Source organism: Geotrypetes seraphini, chromosome 4 (assembly GCF_902459505.1).
Source record: "Geotrypetes seraphini chromosome 4, aGeoSer1.1, whole genome shotgun sequence".
Taxonomy (NCBI): domain Eukaryota; kingdom Metazoa; phylum Chordata; class Amphibia; order Gymnophiona; family Dermophiidae; genus Geotrypetes; species Geotrypetes seraphini.
The window spans coordinates 181966530-181993524 of record NC_047087.1 but is presented as its reverse complement, the minus strand read 5'-3'; positions in this window follow the sequence as shown (position 1 = coordinate 181993524).

Genomic DNA, 26995 nt, shown 5'->3' with positions numbered 1-26995 from the left:
GGAGCCATGTTAACTTTGCTGTTGCTCCTGCCTTCTTATGGAGCAACAATTTGGTTTGAAAGTGCACCAAACAGTTTTTGATTTAGTGATTGTGTAACACTCTGTCTTCATTCCTTTTGCAATTGCTGCTGTTTTAGGGCTAGATTTCACAGGTTTAGCGACGATTGCTGCTAACCGACCTGATTCACTAAACGGCCCACCGTGTGTTTTTCCCCTCGATCGCCCATTTTCCAATCCGACCATGCAAATTAGTAAAACCCCATGCAAAATAGCCAAGCAATTCATTCACTTACAATGCTTGGCTATTCAGCGTTGGGTTTTACCGATCCTATAACCTGATTGCTGTAGACCTGTCGGTAACTGTGTTACCGATAGGTATGCCTGTTGTTTTTTTTCATTCTTTTTCAATGGCATTGATATTTTGCATGTATTACACACGCAAAATATCTGCCCCATAAAAAAATGAAAAAAATCCACCACCGCTGCCAATGGCCCTCCCCTAATGACCCCCCGACAATCGTGTGCCCCTCAACAAACGCAGCGACCCACCCTACGCGGCGACAAAGGCGGATGCCCCCTACCCTCCACCCGAAGAATAAGGCAGGAGGGATGCCCACTCCCTCCTGCCAGGAAAGACCTCCCCTCTCCCCTCTACCTCCCTGAAAATAAAGGTAGGAGGGATGCAGCTTTCTAAGATTTTTTCTTTGTTTAACCAATGCTTAAGGCAGTGCTGCTCAGCCCTTCATAAAGATCTTTCTAAATCTAACACTTATGTACATCAAGTTGCCTTTTGATGACAGTTAGTAATTTGTTTATTTTTTAAGCAAAGGTATGGCATACTCATAAGCCTCTATTAAGGTCATACGTCAATCCCTAGCTTGCTCATCCAATTCACTTGAAAATCTCCCAACAACATCAGTCATCAAAATTGAAGGACTATCACTACCTCCTGACTGGGGTTAACATTAGGCCCTTAATTTTAAATGTAAGGAGATAATGTTTGGCTCAAGGAAACTCATGCACGTCTATCTGAAACATCTGCTCCCTTATTCACTTGGGCGTATTGAAACACTCATCAAAAATATGACCTCTCAAAGAAGAGCTTTATCAACTATTAGTAAATATCTGAAAATTGCAATTGCTCCTAAATCTCACTATGAAAGGGATTCTTCCCCCACCAGTCTATATGTACATTGGAATTACCCACATTCTCACAATTAAACTATTTTCCATTTTCATATCTGATGTTGGAAAAAATCATTTCAATCAACTCTTTCAAAACAGCTATTATAGTGCTATGGGGCAGTAAATTAGACAATAATAACTAATACCGGTCCTGCAGCATACAATTTTCAAAAGATGGATGCTAATTAGCTACTAACCATGAAAATTGAACAGTGGTCATATTCAAACATAGTATCCCGCACTTCCACATTGTCGTTTGTAGCTCCCTGTTGTCAAATATGTAATAATTAGCTTCTGGAGACCGAGGAGTATATCCCAATCTGAAAGCTTCTCATGTCATTTCTTCTGGCAAGAGATTTATCGTGGCCCTGGTATAAACTGGAACCTTACCAACTTGTCTTCAACCTGCAAGCACGCATATAATTTTCTCAGGGGTTTTGATTTTACTCTTTTTTAAGACTAAGATGCTTTTAGGGACATTTTCAAAACACAAAAATGTCAAAACATTGGCACATGAACGTTTTTCTCTGCAAAATGTCCAAGTGCCGATAATCGAAACAAAGAATTTAGTCTTTTTGTGGGATGTTCGCCCTCTGAAACATACAACTCAGAAATGGGTGGGTTAGATGTGTGTTTTGGGCAGGATATGGGTGAGCTGTAGGCCGGGTTAGACTTGGACGTTTTGCGGCAAAAATCAAACCTTTGCAGGACATCCTAGACGGAACTTAGACGTTCTGAGCTAGACCTGTTTTAGAAGTGCCTAAATGCCAAAAAGGTCCCCAAACTAACCAGATGCCCACTGGAGAGATTAAGTAATGAACCCACTCCTCACACACACAACACACACACACATATACACTTCCCCAGTGGTCACACATACCATCCCACCCCACAAAACTCTGAATGAAAAAGTGCATACCTGTCTCTAGAACAGCACCACCAGGTATAGGAAAGCTTACTAAAGTAACACACAGGTGTCTTAAGTAGCCTATTGAGTGGGCTAGTGAACCATAATGAAGAGGAGCCAGGCCCATAAGACATTCTAACCACTATGTTTATGGTGGAAAGTGTGAGGCTATAGAACACCTACGTTGAAAAACGTCCAAATCTAAACCATTTGGGGAGGGGCCAGCATGGTAATGGTTTGGCCACATAGACATCCCAATAGAGCAGTGGGACATCTTAGAGGGCACTACTGTGAACTTCACATAAAGGGTACCAGATGTACATCTCACCATAACCCCCTTAAAATGTATGGTGATCCATCCAAAACTCTCCCAAAACCTACTATACCCACCTGTCTACCATCCCAATAACCTTTATGGCTGCAGGTGGAACTTATATGGCAGTATAGTAGGAATTTGGTGGGTTCACCATAAATGTAGTGTTTAGAGTGAATTAGAGGCCTGGGTCCTCCTCTCTATGGCTCATTAGCCCATCCATTAGACTACTTAAGACACCTGTGTGATGCTCTACTAACCTTTCTCTATTAACCTTGCTCTACAGACAGATATGTACTGTTTTATTCATATTTGGGAGGGGAGGGGAGTGAGTCCACCAAAACCCACCAGAATCCTATTATACTGCCATATAAGTGCTAATTTTGGGTTTTACTAAGGGATGCTTGAGCATGTCCTATGGTATGCCATTTTAAGCTATGTTAGGTGAGCATTAGTATCTGACACAGCTTAGGGCTCCTTTTACTGAACTGCGATAGCGTTTTTAGCACGCGCAGAACTTTTGCGCATGCTAAACCCGCGCTATGTGGATAGAACTAACGCCAGCTCAATGCTGGCGTTAGCGCCTAGTTCAGGGGTGTCCAACCTGTGGCCCAAGGGCCGCATGCGGCCCCATGAAGTATTTTGTGGGGCCCCGGTCGAGGGCGATGCAGTGTTTTCCTCTGCTGCCCCCGGGTGTTTACCATCTTGCCGGCTCCCTCCTCTGTCTTGCTGCAGCGTTTTCATGTTTGTGCGGCTCCAGAAACATTTTTTTCGGCCAATGCAGCCCAGGGAAGCCAAAAGGTTGGACAACCCTGGTCTAGTGCGTGCAGCAAATTGAGCTGGCGTTAGTTCTATCCACATAGCGCGAGTTTAACAAGCGCCAAAAACACTATCGCAGCTTAGTAAAAGGAGCCCTTAGTAAAAGGGCCCCTATGTTACTTTAAAAAAAATTATTGAACCTAATGCATGAAATGAACAGAACTGCTCAAAATTGAGAACATTTCCAAAAAGTGTAAAAAAGAACTTCTTTTTCTGGTTGTGTGATCCCTAATTTCTATATATCCAAGTGATCTAACACAGCAACCATACTACTTTATCCAGCTTGTCAAACTAATAACAATTTCAGCATGGAATGATTTGCATGACTGACTCATTTAACATATGTCATGCAGTGAGGGAAGTCTGTGTCAGAGCTTGTGCCTTTTCCCCCCTATGTTTTCAGCTTGTGGTAACACGGTATTCCCTATGCAGAGTCAGAAAACCTGTGAGTGCCAACAGATTTTAAAATTTCTCCTTGCAAGCCGTGTTTGTGTAAATTTTGGCTGGCACACTGAAAATGATACACTTAGGAAAAGGAGGCAACAGAGGCAGATGAAGAGTTATGTTATGTTAATCAGGTTTTCTATTTTGCCTTTACCAATTCAGTTCAAGGTCAGATTGCATTACAAGAGGTTGGATCAGTTACTCAGAAAGTTACAATGGACAGTTTGACACGGACATTCAACAGAGTTGCTAGTACAGGTATATCAGTAGAAGTACTAATACAGTTAAGTCATAATTACAAATACATTTGTTTACTTATTATCCTACAATTCTATGCGGATTACAAATTATTCAGGTACTCAAGCATTTTTCCCTATCTGTACTGGTGGGCTCACACTCTATCTAATGTACCTGGGGCACTGGGGGATTAAGTGACTTGCCCAGGGTCACAAGGAGCAGTGTGGGATTTGAACCCACAACCCCAGGATGCTGGGGCTGTAGCTTCAACCAGTGCACCACACACTCCCTCCCTCCCACCCCCCGCATGGAGGGGCATTTTCAATAGTGCAATTAAGTTTGACTTTGTTCGTTTCCCGCTAGATGTCCACAATTGGACTTCAAGAAGAGTCCATTTTCGAAAATGCTGGATATCCAAAATTTTTTGGAAAATCTTATAGTTGGACATCTTTTCCACTAGGACGTTTAACTTTATTCCCTATTTTCGACCACAAAACCGTCTAAGTTGAAAATGTCCAAATGAAGCCCATTTGAATGTGGGAGGGGCCAGCCTTCTAATAGACTGGTCACACAGACAAGCCAACAGAACATTAGGCCACACTAGAAGGCACTGTTGTGAACTTCACATAAACAGTGCCAGAAGTACATCTCACCATAACCCCCTTCTAATGTACAGTGAGCCCTGCAAAACTCACTTAAAACCTACTATATCCACCTGTCCACCAGCCCAATAGCAAGTGATAAATAGTGGTAGTAGTAGTAGTGGCACCTATATAGCAGTATTGTAGGGTTTTGGTGGGCTCACAGTAGTTAGAGTGGAATATGGGCCTGGCTCCTCCTCTCTATGGTTCACTAACCCACCCACCTGATTACTTAAAACACTTGTATGATGCTCTACTAGGCTTTCCTATACCAAGTGCGGCTATTCTAGAGCAAGGTATGTACTGTTTTATTCAAAATGTTTTGGGGTGGGGGGGTTATTTACCACTGGAGGAGTGTATGGGGATCATTACTTAATCCTCCAGTGGTCATCTGGTCAGCTTGGGTACCTTTTTGGCACGTAGATGCTTCTCAAACAGGTCTAGTTGAAAATATCTTAAGTTCCATCCAGGACATCCAGGGAAAGGTTTGATTACATTGGCTAACAAAGATTTTGCTTCTATAACACTTTTGGGTGTATCTTACAGATTTCTGACTGCTGATCAGGAAAACCGCGTTTAAAATTACATATCACATGCCATTTTAACAAAAAAGTACAATTTTACAATTTCTTGTTATATTTTCAGGCTAATGTAATTAATTATTAGCCTAATTCTTAATGTACTGTAGGCCTATTGCTCACGTTATACCTTTCTGGATAGTGTGGGCATGTCCAGGCATATATTCAGGGCAGGCTGAATAACATCCATGGAAATGATGCAGTCTGAGCAGGCTTGGACACGCTTGCACATGTGCTTGATGGATTCTGCCTGAAAAGGCTATATAAAAGCAGTTCACATACAAAGATTACGTGTCTGTCAGTTCGGGTGTATTTTGATGCTTCAAGGCAGAGTATTGTCTATGTAAGTAACTTAATAGAATGATTTGTGACAGCAGAAATATCTCACCGATATCGCAACAGCTGTGATACATTCTGCTACCTGGCGCTGCCGATCATTTCGAGGGGGCCCGCATTGCCAAAGAAAAAAATAAAAAACTCCGAGCCCTCTGTTTCTTCAGTGGGCACCCCTGACAACTTCAGGCCCTAGGCACGTGCCTACTGGGTCTACCCATTAATCCGGTCCTGGCTACACATACTGAAACTTAGATCAGTTCCTTATATCTTGTTTAAATAGCTTGCATTTAGGGCTTCTTTTATCAAGGTGCGCTATGGACATTTCATCACGCACTAACCCCCGCGGCACACCAAAAAACTAACGCCTCGTCAATCCTTTTATCCTTCCCTTTTCCTTGCCCTTCCTTGAGTTTCCTTAATCTTGTCCCCAAACGTTTCTTGTTGTTCAAAATACAGCAATTAAATTAATTACAGGAAAAAACAAATTTGATCATGTTACCAATCTATTAAAATCGGCTCACTAGTTGCCAACTAAACATCGGCTGACCTTCAAAATTCTACTGCTCATGTTTAAAATCTGTCAATCAAGATCACTATTTTACCTAGATCAACATTTACATCCATACTTACCAGGCAGAACACTCCACTCTCAAAATCAAAACCTGCTCACCATCCCTGCCTTCAGACATATTACTTATGAAGGAATTCGCAACAGCATCTTCCCTGTTACAGGTCTATCACTCTGGAATGATCTCCCTTTAGCACTCAGAGAAGAATCATCACTTGAAAAATTTAAATCTTTACTAAGGTTAAATTCTCTTTTTTATTTTCTCTATCCCTTCTCTTGGATTTACCAGGACAATGCTATGCAGACCAACTACGAGACTACCTTACAATTATTTTCTCTCATATATTTTCTTTTGTTTAATGCATTACCTCCCCCTTCTTTCTTTTTTCCCTCCTTTATCCCCTCGCTTCCTCCTAGACAATATAATGTTAACCACATTAATGTGATATGAAATTGCGATATATAAAAAATAAACTTAAGAAAATAAGATTTGCCATATTGGGACAAACCGAAGGTCCATCAAGCCTAGTATGTCAATTCCAACAGTGGCCAACCCAGGTCCTAAGTAGTAAAACAGATTCTATGCTGCTTATCCTAGGAATAAGCAGTGGATTTCCCTAAGCCATCTCTTTTAGGAAATCATCCAAACATTTTTTAAACCCTGCTAAGCTAACTGATTTTACCACATTCTCTGGAAACAAATTTCATAGTTTAATTACACATTGTGTGAAGAACCTGAACGTGTTATCCTGTGGTCTCCCCTCTCTCTGTGATAGACCCAAGTTTCATTTCCAGTCACCAAACAATGAAAAAAATTCACTTGATCTTCATAGATCATCTCCAAGTTCTCCTGACAGCACTGGGACCTCGTGGCCTTCTGACATGATGTCAGTATTCTTGGAACCCATCTTGCACTAACCTTGGACATGCCAACTTTTCATGAATTATTTTCCAAACTGTACCTGCCGAGATGCTCATTTCTTCAGCTTTTCCGGAAATCTTAATTTGTCTGTGTGACAAAATTAAATCCTCGATTTTCTTGCACATTTCTGTGGAAGTTGCCACCATAGGCCATCCAGTGTGAGGGTCATCTTCAATAGACTCTCTACCCCACTTAAGCTGTTTGCTCCAAAATTTTACTTTGTAGGATGATGGGGTAGACTCACCATACACTGAAGTCATGCATTCATGGATCTCCTTTGGCTTTTTCCCTTCTTTAGTGAGAAATTTTATCACTGAGCGGTGCTCCAAATCTAGCAGTTTCTTACTTGATCCACACTAGGACTCTCCTGACATCCTGACTCTTGGAATGTTAGACTTGCACTGAGCCACAACTGTATATGAGTAACCCTGAGATATATCACAACATACATAGATTTGTTTCAACACACTTACTACTTTCTTTCATACTTAGTTAGATAAATTATTTAATGTCCCTCATACTATTGCTGCAGCTTCAAGTGGCCAAGGCAACGAGTATCTAGCTTGGAATGAAGGCAACGAGTATCTACTTAATGAAGGGCCAACTGAATAAAGCCAGATAAAATACACTCAGAAGTGTCAGACCCCCCAACCTTCCCTTTCAGATGTTCCCAATAACCACTCAGATTGTATGAAGACAGGAATATCTTTGCCCTGGTAATGAAAGCACAGAAGACTAGATGTAATTCTGACAAAACTACCAACAGAGGTAGCTTACAATCTGGTACTCATGCAAAAGTGCTGCTACTCCAACCTAAGTTTGACCCCACTCCATGCTTGTAAATATACTCTGGACTTGGTAAGACACAGCAATTTGGTTAAGCCAAAACTGAAGCAAGCATGTAGGCTGCAGGTAAAAGAGATCTTGCCAGGTACTTGTGACCTGGGTTGGCCACTGTTGGAAACAGGATACTGGGCTTGATGGACCTGCAGTCTGTCCCACTCTGGCAGCTTTTATGGCCAGATATAGGCTCAGCTGTGTCTGATATTAGGCAGCAAAATATAGTTTATAAGACATAGCTGTAGTTAAGGACTTTACCTAGAGAAACAGTGCTTCCCTGAAGGCCCTACACTTTTTTTTTTTTTTTTAAATCTTTATTCATTTTTAAACTTTCAACAAGTACATAATAATACCATCATATTCACTTTAATATAACTTATTAATCTTACATATATTGAAATCATAATACTATTTCTCCCTCCATTATATTGAAGGCTCTACTCTTTATATATACATTGCATACATACGTGTATATAGGGTTATATATCTCAGTCTTAGAGGTGCTTATATATGTAGGGTTACCGTATGGCTCCAGAAAAAGGAGGACAGATTAAGACATCAGGGTTTTACTTCCACTGAAAGCAATGCAAGTGGCGGGATCCAAGATGGCCACTGCATGTTTGCTGCGGTGAGGACGCCGTCGATTCTTAATCATACCTGCACTAAATATGCCGAAGAGATGGGGCAGGAACACCGGTGGTGCCTTCCGGCGACCGACTGCCCCTTCATTAGTGATTGATGATCTTCTTCGGCGTCTGCAACAGGAGCAGGAAGTGTCGGGAGCTAGCCCGCTTGGGACACCACCGGGGAGTAGTGCGGTGGTGAAAACCACAGGGCTAGATGTTACTCTAAGCCCCGACATGAGGACGCCACTCCATCAGCCAACTCCATCAGCCGCAGGCAGCCAGCTCTCCACGGGACCAGAAAGCACCCGAAGAGGTAGCCCTCTCATCTCCGGAGGCTAGTGTGTTGGAGGGCTTACCGTTTGAAACATCTCAGAGTGGCTTGCTCACTCTGGTAGGACCTGCGACCGGGACAACTAAGGCTGGGAAAGCACAAGACTTCATGGAGGTAAACCAAAACTCGGAACAATCTCTCACAACATAAGCACACTTTTTTACTGCAATTAAACCTCCAGAAGTCACTCTTGAAGTGCTATGGGACTTGGTAGTGAATTTGGGAAACTCCTTAAACCCTCAAATTAAAAATATGGATAAAGAACTTAAAGAACAGAAAGGAGAAATAAAATTGATTAAACAAGATATATCTCAGTTAAAAGTAGAGGTACAAAATACAGGTAAAGAGCTAACAGTAGTAAAAAATAATCAAGACTTACTGATTAAAGATAATATAATTTTGAGGAGGAAATTGGAAGCTCTGGAGAACAATGGTCGAGCTAACAATTTGAGTATTATAAATTTTCCTAAGATCTTATCAATCTCTCCTCGAGAAATGCTGAAGTGGTACTTTATGGAAATATTGGAAATTCCTGAAAGCTCTTTACTTCCTCTTACAAGGGTATATTATCTTCCTGTTAAATCCCAAGTCAAAGAAAAAGAAAAAGTTGAGGAACCTCAGGAAAGACCATTGGACATTTCCGCAATACTGGAACAATCGGATAGAGAATTGGCTGTTCCAGCCACTCTCTTGTTGTCTGTGGCTTTGACTCCAGACAAGGATTGGATATTAAAACTTTTCTTTTAAAATAGATCCAAGGACTTCCTGGGACATCATATTCAGATATTTCCTGATGTCTCTAGAGAGACCCAAAAAAGAAGAAAAGAATTCTTAATTTTGAAACCTGGAGTGACTCAAATAGGGGGCATTTTCTTTTTGAGATATCCATGCAAATGTGTTGTCAAATACTGTTCTTTGAAGTATATTTTTACAGATCCATCTCATTTGATAAGTTTCCTCTCAATGAAGCGTCTTGAGAAAGGAATAGCTGTGCCTAATGAAGTTAAGCTCTCTGTACTGCAGTAGACATACGTTTTTCCTTAAAAAATGTTCTTGATTAATTTTGCTCTACTCTTTAAATCTTGGTTCCAGTTATTGAGGACTAGTGTGTGATCAAATGAGTCTATTTTATGTATTCATATATTTCTAAGTTTGATGTGTTTTTCAATTTTGGAAAATAAGTTAATTTGTTTTTTGATCGCACTTTTCTGTACAAGATTTTTATGCTTGGTAAACATTATAAAATTGTATAAATAAATAATAATAATAAGAAAAGAAAGCAATGCAAGTAAGGAGGACAGATTGAGACATCCGGATTTTACTTCTATTGCTTTCAATGGAAGTAAAACCAGGATGTCTCAATCCGTCCTACTTTTTCTGGAGCCATATGTTAACCCTACATATATATATATAAGCACCTCTAAGACTGAGATATATAAACGGCTGACCCTAGATATATGTCCAGGACCAGCTTAATCATTAGATAAGATTAGGCAATCACCTAGAGCAGCAATACTTTTTTTTTGGGGGGGGAGAGAGTGGGAGGCAGCAAAGAGGAGCTAGAGTCAAAGCAAAACAGTAGGCCAAGATTGGCATGCAAAATCAACAAACCATCAAAATGTGCATATAACCATAGGGAGGCAAGGAAGTGGTAAATATTTTCAAGTAGCCATTTGACTGATAAAATGAATTTTGGTAAGTGGGGTTTTTTTTCTTGAAGCTTTAGAAGACAAAGCTGCCTGTAGGATCACTGCAAGAAAAATCAAGAGAACAAAAAAAAGGTTCAACAAGGACCACCTGTTTATATGTAATATTAAGGCATCAGACAGCATATGCCGTATGCAGGAAATGTAGATTTATATGCATAAATCCTGGCTTTCTAAAATTGAATTTTATATATGTATCGACAGATTCTTCATCCTCTACAATCTCTCTTTCGCCCCCAACACTCCACAGAGACTGACTTCTCCTTAGCCAGATCTACGGACCTGTACTCGATCCTCATCCTTCTTGACCTGTCTGCTGCCTTTGATACTGTTAAGAACATAAGAATTGCCGCTGCTGGATCAGACCAGTGGTCCATCGTGCCCAGCAGTTCGCTCACACGGTGGCCCCCAGGTCAAAGAACAGTACTCCAAATGAGTCCAGCCTCACCTGCATATGTTCCAGTTTAGCAGGAACTTGTCCAACTTTGTCTTGAATCCCTGGAGGGTGTTTTCCCCTATAATAGACTCCCGAAGAGCGTTCCAGTTTTCTACCACTCTCTGGGTGAAGAAGAACTTCCTTAAGAGCTTGATTATATCACATTGCAGATCTTCACAATCCCCCTGTGTCTTCACTAATCTGAAAAACTTCGTATCGTCCACAAATTTAATCACCTCACTCGTCGTACCAATGACCAGATTGTTTATAAAGATGTTGAAGAGCACGGGTCCAAGCACCAAGCACTGCGGCACCCCACTGGTGACGCTCTTCCAGTCCGAGTATTGTCCATTTACCCCCGCTCTCTTTTTCCCATGCTCCAGCTAGTTTTTAATCAACGTGAGTATTTCACCCTTAATGGCTCGCAATTTTCTGAAGTAGTAGTTCATGTGGAACCTTGTTGAACGCCTTCTGAAAATCCAGATATACAATGTCAACCAGGTTGCTCTTGTCTATCTGCCTGTTTACTCCCTCGAAGAAGTGCAGCAAGTTCATCAAACAAGATCTGCCTTTGCTGAAACCGTGTTGGCTGGTCCTCATCAGACCGTGTCCGTAAAGGTGATCAATGATGTGGTCCTTTATCAGCGCCTCTACCATGTTTCACGGTAGCGAGGTAAGACTCACCGGTCTGTAGTTTCCTGGATCTCCCCTTGAACCATTTTTGAAGATCGGCGCAGAATTCACCACCTTCCAGTCTTCCGGAATCTTTCCTGATTTGATCAACAGATTGGCTATTAGTTGAAGCAGTTCAGCTATAGTCCCTTTCAGTTCCTTGATGACCCTCGAATGGATGCCATCCGGTCCTGGGGATTTATCACTCTTAAGCCTATCGATCTGCCTGCATACCTCTTCTAGATTGACCATCAACCCTGTCAGTTTCCCGTCTTTGTTTCCAGAATATAGCCTGATTGGTTCCGGTATGCTGTGTATATCCTCTTCGGTAAATACAGACTTAAAAAATGTGTTCAGTTTGTTGGCGATTGCTTTGTCCTCCTTTAGCACTCCCTTTATTCCATGGTCATCCAACGGTCCCACCGCTTCCTTCGTGGGTCATTGAAAGAAAGACTTAAGTTTTTCGCCTCCTTGGCTATTTTTTCCTCATAGTCTCTTTTGGCCCTTTTACTGTCTTATGGCACTTGCATTGATGTTGTTTGTGCTTATTCCAGTTTTCATCCGTTCTTGACCTTTTCCATTCCTTAAATGAAGTTTTCTTGTCTCTGATTGCTTCCTTCACCTCTACAGTGAGCCTAGCCGGTTCCTTGTTCTTTTTTCTCTTGGATCACCTTGCTGATATGCGGTATATATAGATTTTGCGCCTCGGTGACTGTTTCCTTAAAAAGGGACCAAGCTTGCTCTAGCGTTTTTACAGTGCTTATCCTCTTCTCAATCTTCTTCCCCACCATGAGTCTCATCCCTTCGTAATTCCCTTTTTGGAAGTTCAGTGCCGTGGCCATTGTTCTGGACTGATGTTTTGCCCCTGCGTCCAGGTCGAAGCGGATCATGTTGTGATTGTTGTTTCCCAGCGTCCCTTCTATTTCTACACCTTGTGCCGGTCCTCGCAGTCCATTTAGAATTAAGTCCAGAATTGCATTTCCTCTTGTATTTTCCTTGACAAGTTATTCCAGGAAGCAATCGCCTATAGCATCCAGGAACTTGGTCTCCCTAGCACAGCTGGAGGTGCCTAGGTTCCAATCTATCCCCGGATAGTTGAAGTCACCCATGATAACTGTGTTGCCTCGCTTGCATTTGCATTTAATCTCATCCGTCATTTCTCCATCAATTTCTTCGGACTGCCCTGGGGGTCAGTAGTAGATGCCGATCTTCATTTCCAGTCCATTTGTTCCTAGAATTTTGATCTATAGAGACTCTATCTTATCCGTCTGTTGTGGCATGTCCTTTCCAGTAGATTCAATCCCTCTTTGAAGTATATGGCAATGCCCCCATCTTTTTGAGCCACTCTGTCTTTGTATCCCGGTAGCACAGTGTCCCAGACGTTTTCCTCAGTCCACCATATTTCCATGATGCCGATGATGTCCAAGTTATCTTTTTGTGCCATAGCTTCTAATTCACCCATCTTATTCTTTAGGCTCCTTGTGCTTGGGTACATACACTTGAGTTTGCGGCCTGTTCATTTCTTCTATTTTTTTCCCTCTTGTGTCCCTTTCGATTTATCTTGCCTGAGATCTGGTGTGTCCTCTGCGCCTTCTGTGTCCTCTGTGTCTACCTGGTTGTGTGTCCTCTGCGCCTGCTGTGTCCTCTGCACCTGCTGTGGCTGTCCTCTGTGCCTGCTGTGTCCTCTGTGTCTGCCTGGTTCTTTGTCCTCTGTACCCGCTGTGTCTGCCTGGTTGTATGTCCTCTGCACCTATTGTGGTCTCCTTCTGCTCTCCTTTAGCGGTAGCTCGTCCCTTCTCAAGGCCCTTTCGCAAAGACGCTCTCGGCGAGCGCCTTTAATGCTCACCTTCAACGTGCGCCGAATGGCTGAGTACCTTTCGTCATTCCCCTTTTAAGGAGGAGCTCCGGAGGATGATGTCAGGGGGTGAGCGGAGCTACCACTCGCCGATGCCCCTTCTGTTGCTCCTTCTTTCCCTCTCCTGTTCTCTGCTCTGCTTTTCTCTCCTTATCTTACTCCTTGATACACTGTCCTCGCTTGGATTCTGCAAATCTGTCCTCTCCTGGTTTGCCTCCTACCTCTACCTTCACACCTCTAGTGTATGTGTTGGTGGGTCCTCTTCTGCTGCTACCCTGCTAGTGGTTGGCGGACCTCAGGGTTGTCTTATGACCTCTTCTCTTCTCTCTCTACACCTCTTCCATCGGTGCCCTGATCTCCTCCTATGACTTCCAGTATCACCTATATGCTGATGACTCCCAGATCTACCTCTTGTGATATGCGGAGTATGCCTGCTAGGGTTGACCCTGATCTAAAGCCCCAGGTTAGAACAGGTAATTTCCCAGCCACTCAAGTTAAACCCCAAAGTAACCTTCTGCCTGACATTTCTTACAAATCCAGCAGAGGGAGCTTGGGGGTAGAAGTTCAGACTTCCCCTCCCCCATCTCTTCCCAAGGCTGCAAACCGGAAATGCACTTCAGCTGGGGAGGCTGGGCGGGGCTGTAGGCTCCTTAACCGAAGGACTGAACGGTTAGAGAAGGAGAAGCAGGGCTGGAGAGCAGGAGATGAGGTTCAAACACAGCTCCCTCAGGCTAGCTCAGGGCTAAGAGTTTGCCAGGATCCTCAATGTGCTGAAAGTATGGAGATTGAGGAAAGTGAAACTGTGCTGTCTCCTGAGTGCTCAGACAGTCTGCAAGACATGGAATTGGAAGGTGAAGCAACCTGGGACGATCAAGCCATGGATATCGGCGTCTCCAAGGCAATTGCCACCCTGCCTGACTAAAGGTATCATAATTCCATTTTACTTTAAGGACACTAAATTGTCTTGTATTTTTCTGGTGTATGTTTTACCAGTGTGGTGGGGGGAATTAGCCCCACGTTCGAGGTGGGATAGAGGGCTCTTCATGTAGCGCATGTCAACACGTGGAGCACCACCACCTGGCCAGCACTACTATCTGCTAAAGTAGTGCAGTGCAGGTACACTTTGCTTTTTGAGCCAAATTTTGTTCTTTGTTTTTTTTTTCTTGGAATGGATAAGGACTGTTTGTGTTGTTGCTGATTGAAGCAAAGAACTCTAAAGATAAAACTCAGAGGGACTGAGGTTTTGGTATTTTTCTTTGGACTATCTTGAATGAACATTAAGTTTACTTTTGGGAACTGTTGGATTGATCTGAAGAAACTGGAACAAAGTTTATTTGCCTTGTTTTGCTGTGGAATACAATAAATCCAGTCCAGATTTTGGTTCTGATTTTTTCCTTTAAGTTAAGCCAGTATTCTGACAACTCTTGGGGCAGCCTCTCGCAGCTTACAAAGGCCCCAAAATCTTGTCCCCGCATTCCTGGACTCCTAGCTCTGAGAGTGCGGGTGACAAACTTGGTATCAGGAGTGGGATACTATTACTGCCTCCTGCTGGACGTATTGGTGAACTTTGGTGATTGGAAAAAAAAAAAAAAACGCTTGCAATTTTTTTTTTTAAGTTTGTTTTGGTGTTCCTGACTAAAGAATTGTTTAGGCAAGAGGACTCTTCAGGTGGCTGCTGGAAGGGACGAGTCTTCTAGGTCGTGGAACGGGACCCCCGGAAGGAAGCCGTCCGAGGAGAAAGCTGTGGAGATCGGAGCTTACCTGGACCGGACCTGTTTCGGGAGGTGGCCGATAAGGGAACAGACCCGAGGTTCGAGGGAACAAGTCTGCGGAGAACGACTGGAGGCCAAGGAGGCCTAACAACCAAAGGCGCAGACTCACCCAGGCTGCGGGTAAGAGTACCTAAGCTCAAGGGTGAGGGGGGAACTGCAAGGTTGACCCAGTCTGTTTGAGGGTTCCGCACTTGGGTTTCTTTTCTTTTGTTTGTCTTTTACAGCCTCCCGATGGATCTCCAGCAACTGTTTACCCTCCTGGCTTCGGAGAGACAAAAACAGACGGAGGATTTAAAAGTCGTGCTGCAGAGTAACCAAGAACTCTGGCGGGCGAGCCAAGCCGAGACTGGACGGCGGCATGAGGAGCTAGTCAAGTCTATGGCGGACCAGACTAGGACTATGGCACAGCTGTTCCAAGGAGCGATGGGCGGAACTACTGCGGGAGCACCTACAACTATGGGAGCTTCGGTAGCATCACAAAATCTACAGTCCATGCAAGTATGTAAGATGGGGCCCACTGACGCTCCCGATGACTTTTTACATGCTTTTGAGAGGATGGCTGTGTCAGCAGGCTGGCCTGAGCTTCAATGGGCCACGAGGCTGATACCGTGCCTTGCTGGATCAGCATTGGCCGCCTATCAGACTCTTAGTCCTGAGCTAGCCAGTAATTATAGGGCTATAAAAAACCATATACTAGATTACCTGGGATTCACCCGGGAGCACTATCGCCAGGAGTTTAGGGGCACCCAAATGGGGGAAAAGGAAAGGCCCAAAGCTCTCTTTCATAGGCTAAGGAAATTGGCGGAGAGGTGGCTACAACCCTGTCTCGGGGATGCCCAGGCCTTACTCACCGAGATTCTTCATGAGCAATTTCTTGAAGCGGTGCCTAAGGGTTTGAAGGCCTGGATCCAGAGACAGGGTAGTCGATCTTTATCGCAGGTAATCGACCTGGCAGAGGCTTATCTGGATTCCCTATATACCACTACACCTGGGAGGGAGGCCCAGGGGAATAGGGGGTCAGGTAGGGGCCCTGGAGATCAGGCGAAATCCTGGAATAAGGCCTATGAGGGTAGTAAGGCACCCCTGAGGAAGGTAACCGATACCCCAGTCTCCGAGAAAAGTCCCATTACCTGCTTTAGATGTGGAAAGGCTGGGCACTTACAAAAACAGTGCCGAGTCAAGTTAGCCCTTACCACTTCTGGTAGTGAAAAGAAAAGGTCCCGGAGCCCTTATGTCGTTGAGGTGCAAATAAATGATCGGAAGGTTAAGGCCTTATTAGACACCGGGGCCGAACAATCCATTATGTCTCGGAATTGCTGGGATCAAGCCAGGAGAAGGGGGCCATTTAGCAAGGTCCCGGGAAAGGCAATAGTGGTGTGTGTACATGGGGGCAAAAGCTCCTATCCTCAGTACCTCATTCCTATAGAGTACAAAGGGGCGGTAAAAGTGCTGAAGGTAGCCATTATCCCCAAAGCCCCGGTGCCTTTGATTTTGGGCCGGGACTGGTCTGAACTAACAGAAACTATACCCTATAAGAAAGGTTCTGAGAGGCCAAGGGAGAGAGAGAGACATACTCTGATGGCAAGGGCTGAGGCACGAGGAAGGCCAGGGAAATATAAGTCCCGTAAATGGGATTCCCCGCGGGGAGGAGGGATCCATGGACACTGGCGACCCACGATCAGGTGGGCGCCCTTGTCCGAACACGCCTTAGCACCCACCGTTGCCTATGAGAAGGCCGCAGGGTGCGATGTTTATGCAGCCCAGGATGCTGTGGTGGGGGCTAAAGGAAGGGTACTGATACCTACGGATATCCAGGTGTCCCCGCCACCCGGATCGTACCTAAGAGTAGCCTCCCGGTCCGGGTTGGCCGCCCAACATGCCATTGATATCGGGGCGGGTGTGATCGACCCTGACTATCGGGGCAACGTCCTCATCTTGATGATAAACCATGCTGAGGAAGAATTTCAGGTGAAGAAAGGGGACCGTATTGCCCAGTTAATATGTGAGCGAATCTGGCACCCTAGGTTAGAGCAATGGAAGCAGTTGTCACTCACTCATAGGGGGGCCAAAGGATTCGGTTCCTCGGAATCATCGTTAGAGGGGGAGCAAAACGCTGCTGCTACGGGTATACCCCAAGGTAGCCCAGACCCCGTAGCCGAGTTCGAAAAAGCAGTAGAGCAGCAATTCCATAAGCTGCATCAGGAACTAGCGCAAAGACAGGTGGATCAGCAGCAGTTGTGGGAAAAAGCAGTGCAAGGGATACACGGTAGTTTAGGCCCCAGTTTGAAAGAAACAATTTATCAGACTGACCAATTGCTCAAAACCACTCTCGAAGAAAACTTACAACAATACCAGAAAGATTTACAGGCATTAAAATCTAGTACTGAGAGTCTTAAGGAACAGATAGGACATCTCGAAGACCATGTAGAGGAACAACCGGATCACATAGCCGAAGTTAAAAACATTGCATGTGCGGTTGGTGAGGTACGGGAGGAGGTAAAGAGAGTACAAGTCCAGATGGAACTTATGGGCAGAAATAACCTCAAAGAAATGTGTGATTTAATGACGGGGTTTGATACTCGTCTAGGATCCTTAGAGGAAGGGTACCCTCTAGGGCGACCACTATCGGCAGAATTATCCCAATCACAGGAATTGATTTGGGATGGAGATTTTTATACTGCGGGCCCCACCAAACCTGCCCCTAGGCGGGGAGGTAGATATAAGAAACATTAACGCGGACGCTCTCTCTCGAATCGGAGAGGAAGATACTCCCAAGCATAGGCCCACCCCTAGCAGTCATTTAAGGGGGGGGGTATGTGATATGCGGAGTATGCCTGCTAGGGTTGACCCTGATCTAAAGCCCCAGGTTAGAACAGGTAATTTCCCAGCCACTCAAGTTAAACCCCAAAGTAACCTTCTGCCTGACATTTCTTACAAATCCAGCAGAGGGAGCTTGGGGGTAGAAGTTCAGACTTCCCCTCCCCCATCTCTTCCCAAGGCTGCAAACCGGAAATGCACTTCAGCTGGGGAGGCTGGGCGGGGCTGTAGGCTCCTTAACCGAAGGACTGAACGGTTAGAGAAGGAGAAGCAGGGCTGGAGAGCAGGAGATGAGGTTCAAACACAGCTCCCTCAGGCTAGCTCAGGGCTAAGAGTTTGCCAGGATCCTCAATGTGCTGAAAGTATGGAGATTGAGGAAAGTGAAACTGTGCTGTCTCCTGAGTGCTCAGACAGTCTGCAAGACATGGAATTGGAAGGTGAAGCAACCTGGGACGATCAAGCCATGGATATCGGCGTCTCCAAGGCAATTGCCACCCTGCCTGACTAAAGGTATCATAATTCCATTTTACTTTAAGGACACTAAATTGTCTTGTATTTTTCTGGTGTATGTTTTACCAGTGTGGTGGGGGGAATTAGCCCCACGTTCGAGGTGGGATAGAGGGCTCTTCATGTAGCGCATGTCAACACGTGGAGCACCACCACCTGGCCAGCACTACTATCTGCTAAAGTAGTGCAGTGCAGTTACACTTTGCTTTTTGAGCCAAATTTTGTTCTTTGTTTTTTTTTTCTTGGAATGGATAAGGACTGTTTGTGTTGTTGCTGATTGAAGCAAAGAACTCTAAAGATAAAACTCAGAGGGACTGAGGTTTTGGTATTTTTCTTTGGACTATCTTGAATGAACATTAAGTTTACTTTTGGGAACTGTTGGATTGATCTGAAGAAACTGGAACAAAGTTTATTTGCCTTGTTTTGCTGTGGAATACAATAAATCCAGTCCAGATTTTTGTTCTGATTTTTTCCTTTAAGTTAAGCCAGTATTCTGACAACTCTTGGGGCAGCCTCTCGCAGCTTACAAAGGCCCCAAAATCTTGTCCCCGCATTCCTGGACTCCTAGCTCTGAGAGTGCGGGTGACACTCTCTACACCCAAAAGTTCACCTAAAGTCCAAGAGAAAGTCTCTGCCTGTTTGGCTGACATTGCTGCCTGGATGTCCTGCCATCATAGAAACATAGAACATAGAAACATAGAAAGATGACGGCAGAAAAGGGCTATAGCCCATCAAGTCTGCCCACTCTACTGTCCCACCCCATTAAGTCAGAGTGCTTCTTGACCCACGTAGAGATCCCACGTGGATGTCCCATTTATTCTTAAAGTCGAGCACGCTAGTGGCCTTGATCACCTGCACCGGTAGTTTGTTCCAGTGATCCACCACCCTTTCTGTAAAGAAATACTTCCTGGTGTCACCACCAAATCTCCCTCCTCTGAGTTTGAGCGGGTGCCCCCTTGTGACTGAAGGTCCCTTAGGAAAGAATATGTCGTTTTCCACCTTGACACGATCCGTGACGTACTTAAATGTCTCAATCATGTCACCCCTCTCCCTGTGCTCCTCTAGAGAGTAGAGCTGCAACTTGCCCAGTCTTTCCTCGTATGAGAGACCCTTGAGTCCGGAGACCATCCTAGTGGCCATTTGCTGGACCGACTCAACTCGAAGTACATCTTTACGGTAATGTGGCCTCCAGAATTGCACACAGTACTCCAGATGAGGTCTCACCATGGCTCTGTGCATTATGACTTCAGGTTTACGGCTGACGAAGCTTCTATTGATACATCCCAGCATCCGCCTTGCCTTGGATGAGGCCTTCTCTACCTGTTTGGCAGCCTTCATGTCTGCACTGATGATTACTCCCAAGTCCCGTTCTTCTGAAACTAAATATGTCTTAGACTGAGTTTCTCTTCTTTCCTCCTAAACTCTCCTCCTCCTTCGTTCTCCATGTCAGTATTGTCATTGTTCCAGTCTCCTCTGCTCACAACCTTGGAGTCGTCTTCGATTCCGACCTCTCATTTTCTACGCACATCCAATAAACTGCTAAGACCTGTTGCTTCTCTCTACAACATCACCAAAATTTGCCCCTTCCTCTCTGAGCATACTACCCGAACCCTTGTCCACATTCTCGTGGTATCATTATAGAAATAATTAATAGTAGTAGTAGTAGTAGTAGTAGTAATACAATATATGTGCAAATGTCAGTATTTTTATACATAATCATAAGGCCACCTTTGAGGAAGAACAAAGGGAAGAGAAGGAAGCCAACCAGAGACAAGGCTTAGAAACTTGTGCTTCTGTTTACTAGTTATGAATAGAGGGCAGATGTCATAAGAGTAAAAAGTATACCACTGTCACGAGAGGATGAGTTCATTGGGTGCAATGACCGAATGAGTTATCATCTACGATCACTTAGCCAATATTCAATAAGACTGTTGTATATTTTCCACTTAGAGACTGTGGTGAGTCCTGCGCATGGTGCAGGGATCTTTCACCGGAATCCAATCATTTATAGGTCAAAAACCAGAACAGAAAGTGTTTATGCTTATTATGGCTTAATATATTGACCTTTGTACAAAGCAATCACATCCGACATCCAGGTTCTTCGGAGACCGGTGTCTTTAAAAACAGACCAACTTCAGTGATGGATCTTGGTTTGCTTTCATATCCATCTGGTGGCTTATTGAAGCCCATATTTTCCCACACAGAACTCTTCTCTTTTCCATAGAATCCAAAACATGTTAGCTTATTTTTTGTACTCCCCAATTCCTTGCACCCTGCTTTTAAGACAACATCACAGAGCAATAGCTTCCATGCATTTCACATCAATTCTGTTCCCAGGGGCCCAAACCCATTTCTCTTCTTTTGCAGCCATTCTCTCTGCCTCAACCTGCAGCAGCCTTCAATCCCATTAATCCAAGCACTGCCAAGAATGACTAAGACTGATTTGACCACCAAACGATCAATTTGTATCTTTTTCCTTCCTTTTTTTTATGTGGATGTTCAAAAAAAATCATGAAAAAGGGGTAAGTGGTGATAGTTCCACAGCACTGAAATAATAGAGCAATAAGACAATCCACGCCTGACCTTGCAGGACAGCTAATTCATCTGCCCATCTATCTTAATTATTCCCTTGGTTACAAAAAGAGAAGGTGCATAGTTCATCCATTGTGAGATGACAATTCCATTTTTCTACCCCCAGTAAGAAGGCAGAAGGCTTCTCTGAGCAGCATTCGCACTGCTCCATCCAAGCTCTGCCTTACCTCCACAGGCCAAGGAGAAGCAGTGGGCAGCTCAGGGTCTCAGATCAGGAAGAGATTGCAGGATCATAATAGAGCCGTTTAAAAGCTTGCATATTTTTAGTAATTCATGGTGCACTGGTACAGAGTAAGAGAACAAAATACAGATATTTAGCCATTTTTATGTCTGTTGTCAGCTGTATTTCTTGATTGGGCATTGGTATTGAAGATTCAGTTGTATTGTGGCTGCTCAAACTCATGCAGTTAAAGGGTCCTTTTACTAAGGTGCACTAGACCAGTGGTTCTCAACCCTGTCCTGGAGGACCACCAGGCCAGTCGGGTTTTCAGAATAACCCTAATGAATATGCATGGAGTAGATTTGCATGCCTGGCACCTCCATTATATGCAGATCTCTCTCATGCATATTCATTAAACCTGTCTGGCCTGGTGGTCCTCCAGGACAGGGTTGGGAACCACTGCACTAGACAATTTAGCATGCGCTAAATCGGCTAGCGCGCCTTAGTAAAGGAGGGGGTAAGTGTGATATTCAGCCCTTGAGCTGTTTTTATGCGGCCCAATTTGGGCTAAATTCTATAAATGGCTCCAAAAATATTGTCACTGAAAAAAAGCACTATTTTATAAGCTGAGCTTAAAGTTAGGTGCGGTTTATAGAATAGTGCTTGTGCCCGGGAAATACAACTAAAATTTAGGTGCAGCCCTTTGTACAAACAAAAACATGATACAAACGCCTGCACCTAAATATAGGCTTGGAGGCCCTAAAATAATGCGCGTAATTTGAAGTAGTGTCCCCAGTCTGCCCATGACCCACACATTTCTGCACCCCCTTTTTTTGATTTGTATGGTAAATTTAGGTGCAGATCCTGTGCCTAAATTTACAAACATAACCTGCAAATTGATTCTAATTAGCATTGATAATTGTTTGTTAAAAAAAGACAATTATCAATGTTAATTTGCTTGTTATTCAATTAAATTGCACGCCCAATTTGGGAACATGGCCAAAACCTGTGTGCATAATTTTTGGTGCTTTTTATAGAATTAGGGGTTTTACGTGATTTTCTTATGCGGTTATGGGCTGAATATCAGCACTGAACCACAGAAGTGCCAACTCCTCCCCTGGAATGCCCACAAGTTAGCCAGTTTCGGCTTAGGCACTAACCACGGATATTTAGTGGCACAAGCCACTAAATATTTTTAGTTAGCTCTGGACAAGTAATTTAAATGACCAGGAGCCTTTCCAGGTCATGTAAATCATTTTGAATATTGGAGAGAGACTAAAGTAATAAGTCGTGCATTAGAACTATACATTGGCTTTAACACAGTTTCCTTGTGCATGTGCTAAAAGAAAGTTTATAGTTTAGTTTGTAATTTATTATTTATATTCTGCCCTTAAACAAGGCGGATTACAACCAAACATACACAATTAAAAAAACATCAGAATTGCCAATGCATATAAAAGGCATCTACCATCATACTTCATCTCACAAAACAGATGAGGCTTTAACAATTTTTTAAATTTACATAAATCTTTTTGTTGCTTGATGTATTCTGGCAGCCTGTTCCACTCAGCAGGTCCAACACATAGGAAAGTGCTAGATTTCATAGTCTGTAAACGTAATGAGTTGGAATAACCAAATTACAATGTGTCGCAGAGCGCAATGGTCGAGAGGGCACATAGGGCGTCACATAGTCCTGTGGATATTTTAGCGATATACACTTAAATAAACCAACAATAACAACTTATACTTCACTCTGTTCTCCATGGCCAGCCAAACCAAAGGGACCTAACGAGACTGGAAGAGTGGGCAAAAAAGTGGCAAATGAGTTTTAACATAGAGAAATGCAAGGTCATGCATGTAGGGAAAAAGAACCCAATGTTCAGCTACAAAATGGGGGGGTCATTGCTAGGGGTGAGCAACCTTGAAAGAGACCTGGGGGTGATGGTGGACACAACATTGAAAGCATCGGCACAGTGTGCGATAGCCTCAAAGAAAGCGAACAGAATGATGGGTATCATTAAAAAGGATATCGCAACCAGGACGAAGGAAGTCATCATGCCACTGTATCGTGCAATGGTGCGCCCGCACCTGGAGTACTGTGTCCAGTACTGGTCGCCGTACCTCAAGAAGGACATGGCAGTACTTGAGGGGGTCCAGAGAGGAGCGACTAAACTGATAAAAGGTATGGAAAACTTTTCATACGCTGACAGGTTGAAAATGCTGGGGCTGTTCTCCCTAGAGAAGAGAAGACTTAGAGGAGACATGATAGAAACCTTCAAAATCCTGAAGGGCATAGAGAAGGTATACAGGGACAGATTTTTCAGACTGTGGGGAACCACAAGTACTAGGGGTCACTCGGAGAAATTGAAAGGGGACAGGTTTAGAACAAATGCTAGGAAGTTCTTTTTTACCCAGAGGGTGGTGGACACATGGAACGCGCTTCCGGAGGCTGTGATAGGCCAGAGCACAGTACAGGGGTTCAAGGAAGGTTTAGATAGGTTCCTAAAGGATAAGGGGATTGAGGGGTACAGATAGAAGCAGAGGTAGGTCATAGAAATGGTCAGGAACCACTTCACAGGTCATGGACCTGAAGGGTTGCCATGGGAGCGGACCGCTGGGCGCGATGGACCTCTGGTCTGACCTAGTGGAGGCAACTTCTTATGTTCTTATATGAAATATGAAGTAACATGTTCAAACTTCCCAATCCCAAAGTTTGAATAATAGAATTTTGAACAGCTGTAACGCACACGTGTCGGAAGATGTCATTCCTAAATACACAATGTTACAGCAGTCCAATCCAGCTAACACAACAGATTGAAGAATTAGTTTAAAATCACAGCCTGATAAATTACCGTGGTGTTAAAACTGTGCATACTTGGAAAAAAACAACTGTGTGCAATGCTGTGGTAACATCCGTTTTCTGCCCAGGCACAAGTCTTTGTCATTTTCTCCTTTGCTGTCAGTTAATGAGCCAGTCTCCATTCAGTACTCTATTATACTGAATGGGAACTGGCTCATGTGCTGACAGGAAAGAAGAAAGGGGAAAAAAACCCTCTTCTCCTCCTTTTAACGCTATCATCCCTGGCCCAAACACTTGGCATTGTAGGTCATCCAGATAGCCCCTAAAGCTAAGGCACCCCCATGGGCCATTAATACTTACCTAAACCTGATGAGGTGTCCTGTGACGTTCTCTTCATCCACTGCATTTTGGAAAATTCTGCTCTCCACCTAAGTTGACCCTTTAACTCCAGTGCTGGAATCTTTATTATAGCTCAAGGAATGTAGTAAAGATTCAGCATTACGGGAAAAGTTAAAAAACCATGCCAAAATGTAGTGTGGTTTTGTAAACTGAGAAGAATTCCTTACTCTGCCTGACACGTGCTGTCTTTTAGAGCAGTGGTTTGTGGATTTTTCGATGTGAAAACCCTTACTACTTCAGAGTGAGAAAATCTCAATCAGACAGAACATTGCACTAAAGGATAGAGCCACTTATTACAATGATTCCAGAGTGTACATGAGAAACAGAAAAAAGAGTTTTGGGCAGGGAATCAGGGGGAGGAGAGGGTTGGCATTTTTCCTAAAAGGTAGATGGCAAAAAAGAGAGTGATATATTCATATGATCACAGCTATGATCCAATTAGAAATTTTTCCATTTATAATTGTGCAAAATACATTGTTTAAAATATTTGTGAAGTGCTCAGACCAAGAAACCCATATAATAGTGATGTCACTACAATGAGGTTTACAAGGGGACCATCATCGCCTTCACAAGTCCCCTGCCCTCCCTGTATATTAAAGCTTATCTAAAGCCTGTCTGGTAAGTACATCCAGCTTGTGGTACTTATCTGTATTGGGGAGCAATTAATGATGTTAACTCTCAATGGTGACTTATTGAAATAATGGTGACTTATTAAATTTTTAAAATTCCGTCGGAGGGATGGGAACTTAATCAGATAAGAAAAAACATTCAGGATTTTACTGAAGCACTTGTATTTTTATTTCAATAAGTCACCATTGAGAGTTAACATCATTAATTGCTCCCCAATACAGATAAGTACCACAAGCTGGATGTACTTACCAGACAGGCTTTAGATAAGCTTTAATATACAGGGAGGGCAGGGGACTTGTGAAGGCGATGATGGTCCCCTTGTAAACCTCATTGTAGTGACATCACTATTATATGGGTTTCTTGGTCTGAGCACTTCACAAATATTTTAAACAATGTATTTTGCACAATTATAAATGGAAAAATTTCTAATTGGATCATAGCTGTGATCATATGAATATATAGCAATTATTGTCACAGATTACAAAGAAAGTTATCTCTCTATTTTTTAGTCAAAAAAGAGAGTGAGAAATAAAACATGCAAATTAAAAAATTCAATTCAATGAATCTTGTTTCCATTCTTTGATATGACCATATCCCCAGGAACTCAATTTCTCCGTCCCGTCCCCGTGAGCTTTGTCGCTGTCCCTATGCCTGCCCCATTCCTGTAAGATCTGCCTTAACCACACAAGCCTCAAACACTTATGATTTTAAAGTATTTGAGGCTTGTGCAGATGAGGATGGAGTTTGCAGGAATGGGTCAAGGACAGGAACAGAACTCATGGGGATGGGATAGGAAAATGAATTCCTGCAGTGATGGGGAAAAATTTGTCCCCATGTCATTCTTTAGCATACAGTACACCTATGGCAAAAGTGTCACATGCCATCATTAAAGAAATTAATTAAGACGAAATACTGTATCATAAACATTATAAAGAAATTAAGATGGCAAAATTACAGTATACAATTCAGGAAATATGTTAATTCTCAGTAACATCTCGCTTGAACAAATACTGTCTTAAATTCTAAACTGTAATTCTTTGGAGATGTCCAAATAATCTTATTGTACTCTGCCTAGACCTGAAAGGTGGAGAGTGTGGTGCACTGGTTAAAGCACTCCACACACAAGAGCTGTGAGGCAAAGATGTCATCAACAACAAAGGATTTTAACTGAGAGTGCTTTATTGGATATGGACTTGACACTGCCAGCATTTCACGACTCCTGTGTGTGGATTACTCTGCTTGTAGGAGAGGTATATATTTGATTCCATTTCTGCATTCATGCAGCAGTTAAAGCTACAGCTTCAGCACCCTGAGGTTGTAGGTTCAAACCCATGCTGCTCCTTGTGACCCTGGACAAGTCACTTAACACCCCCCTCCCATTGCTCCAGGTACATTAGATAGATTGTGAGCCCACCGGGACAGACAGGGAAAAGTGCTTGAGTACCTGAATAAATTTCTGTAAAACTATTCTGAGCTTCCCTGGGAGAACAGTATAGAAAATTGAGTAAATAAATAAATAAGGCTTAGGCAGAATAGAAGTCAATAAATGTAATATAATGTAGCAATACAGAGCTCATTTCCAAAAAAGAAAACCATCCATAAAGGGGTTAATGAACATGTTTCTTGCCAAACCCTTCCAATTCGCTATTTTTGAAACCTGTTTTCTAGATGGACATCAGTGCTGTTCATCTGCAGCTCATTTAAATCTCAAGGTGATGTGTTAGAGGCATGGTGTGGGAGGGACCCCTGAGGAAGACAATTTGTCGAAACATGGATTATACTGTTGTGATACAAATCAACTGACTGAATTAAAATTCTGCATCATGGACATTGCTCTGACAGTCTTCTTTTTGCTTTTAACCCTTTTACTGCGGAACTGTTGGGTTCTTAATTTTCTGTGAG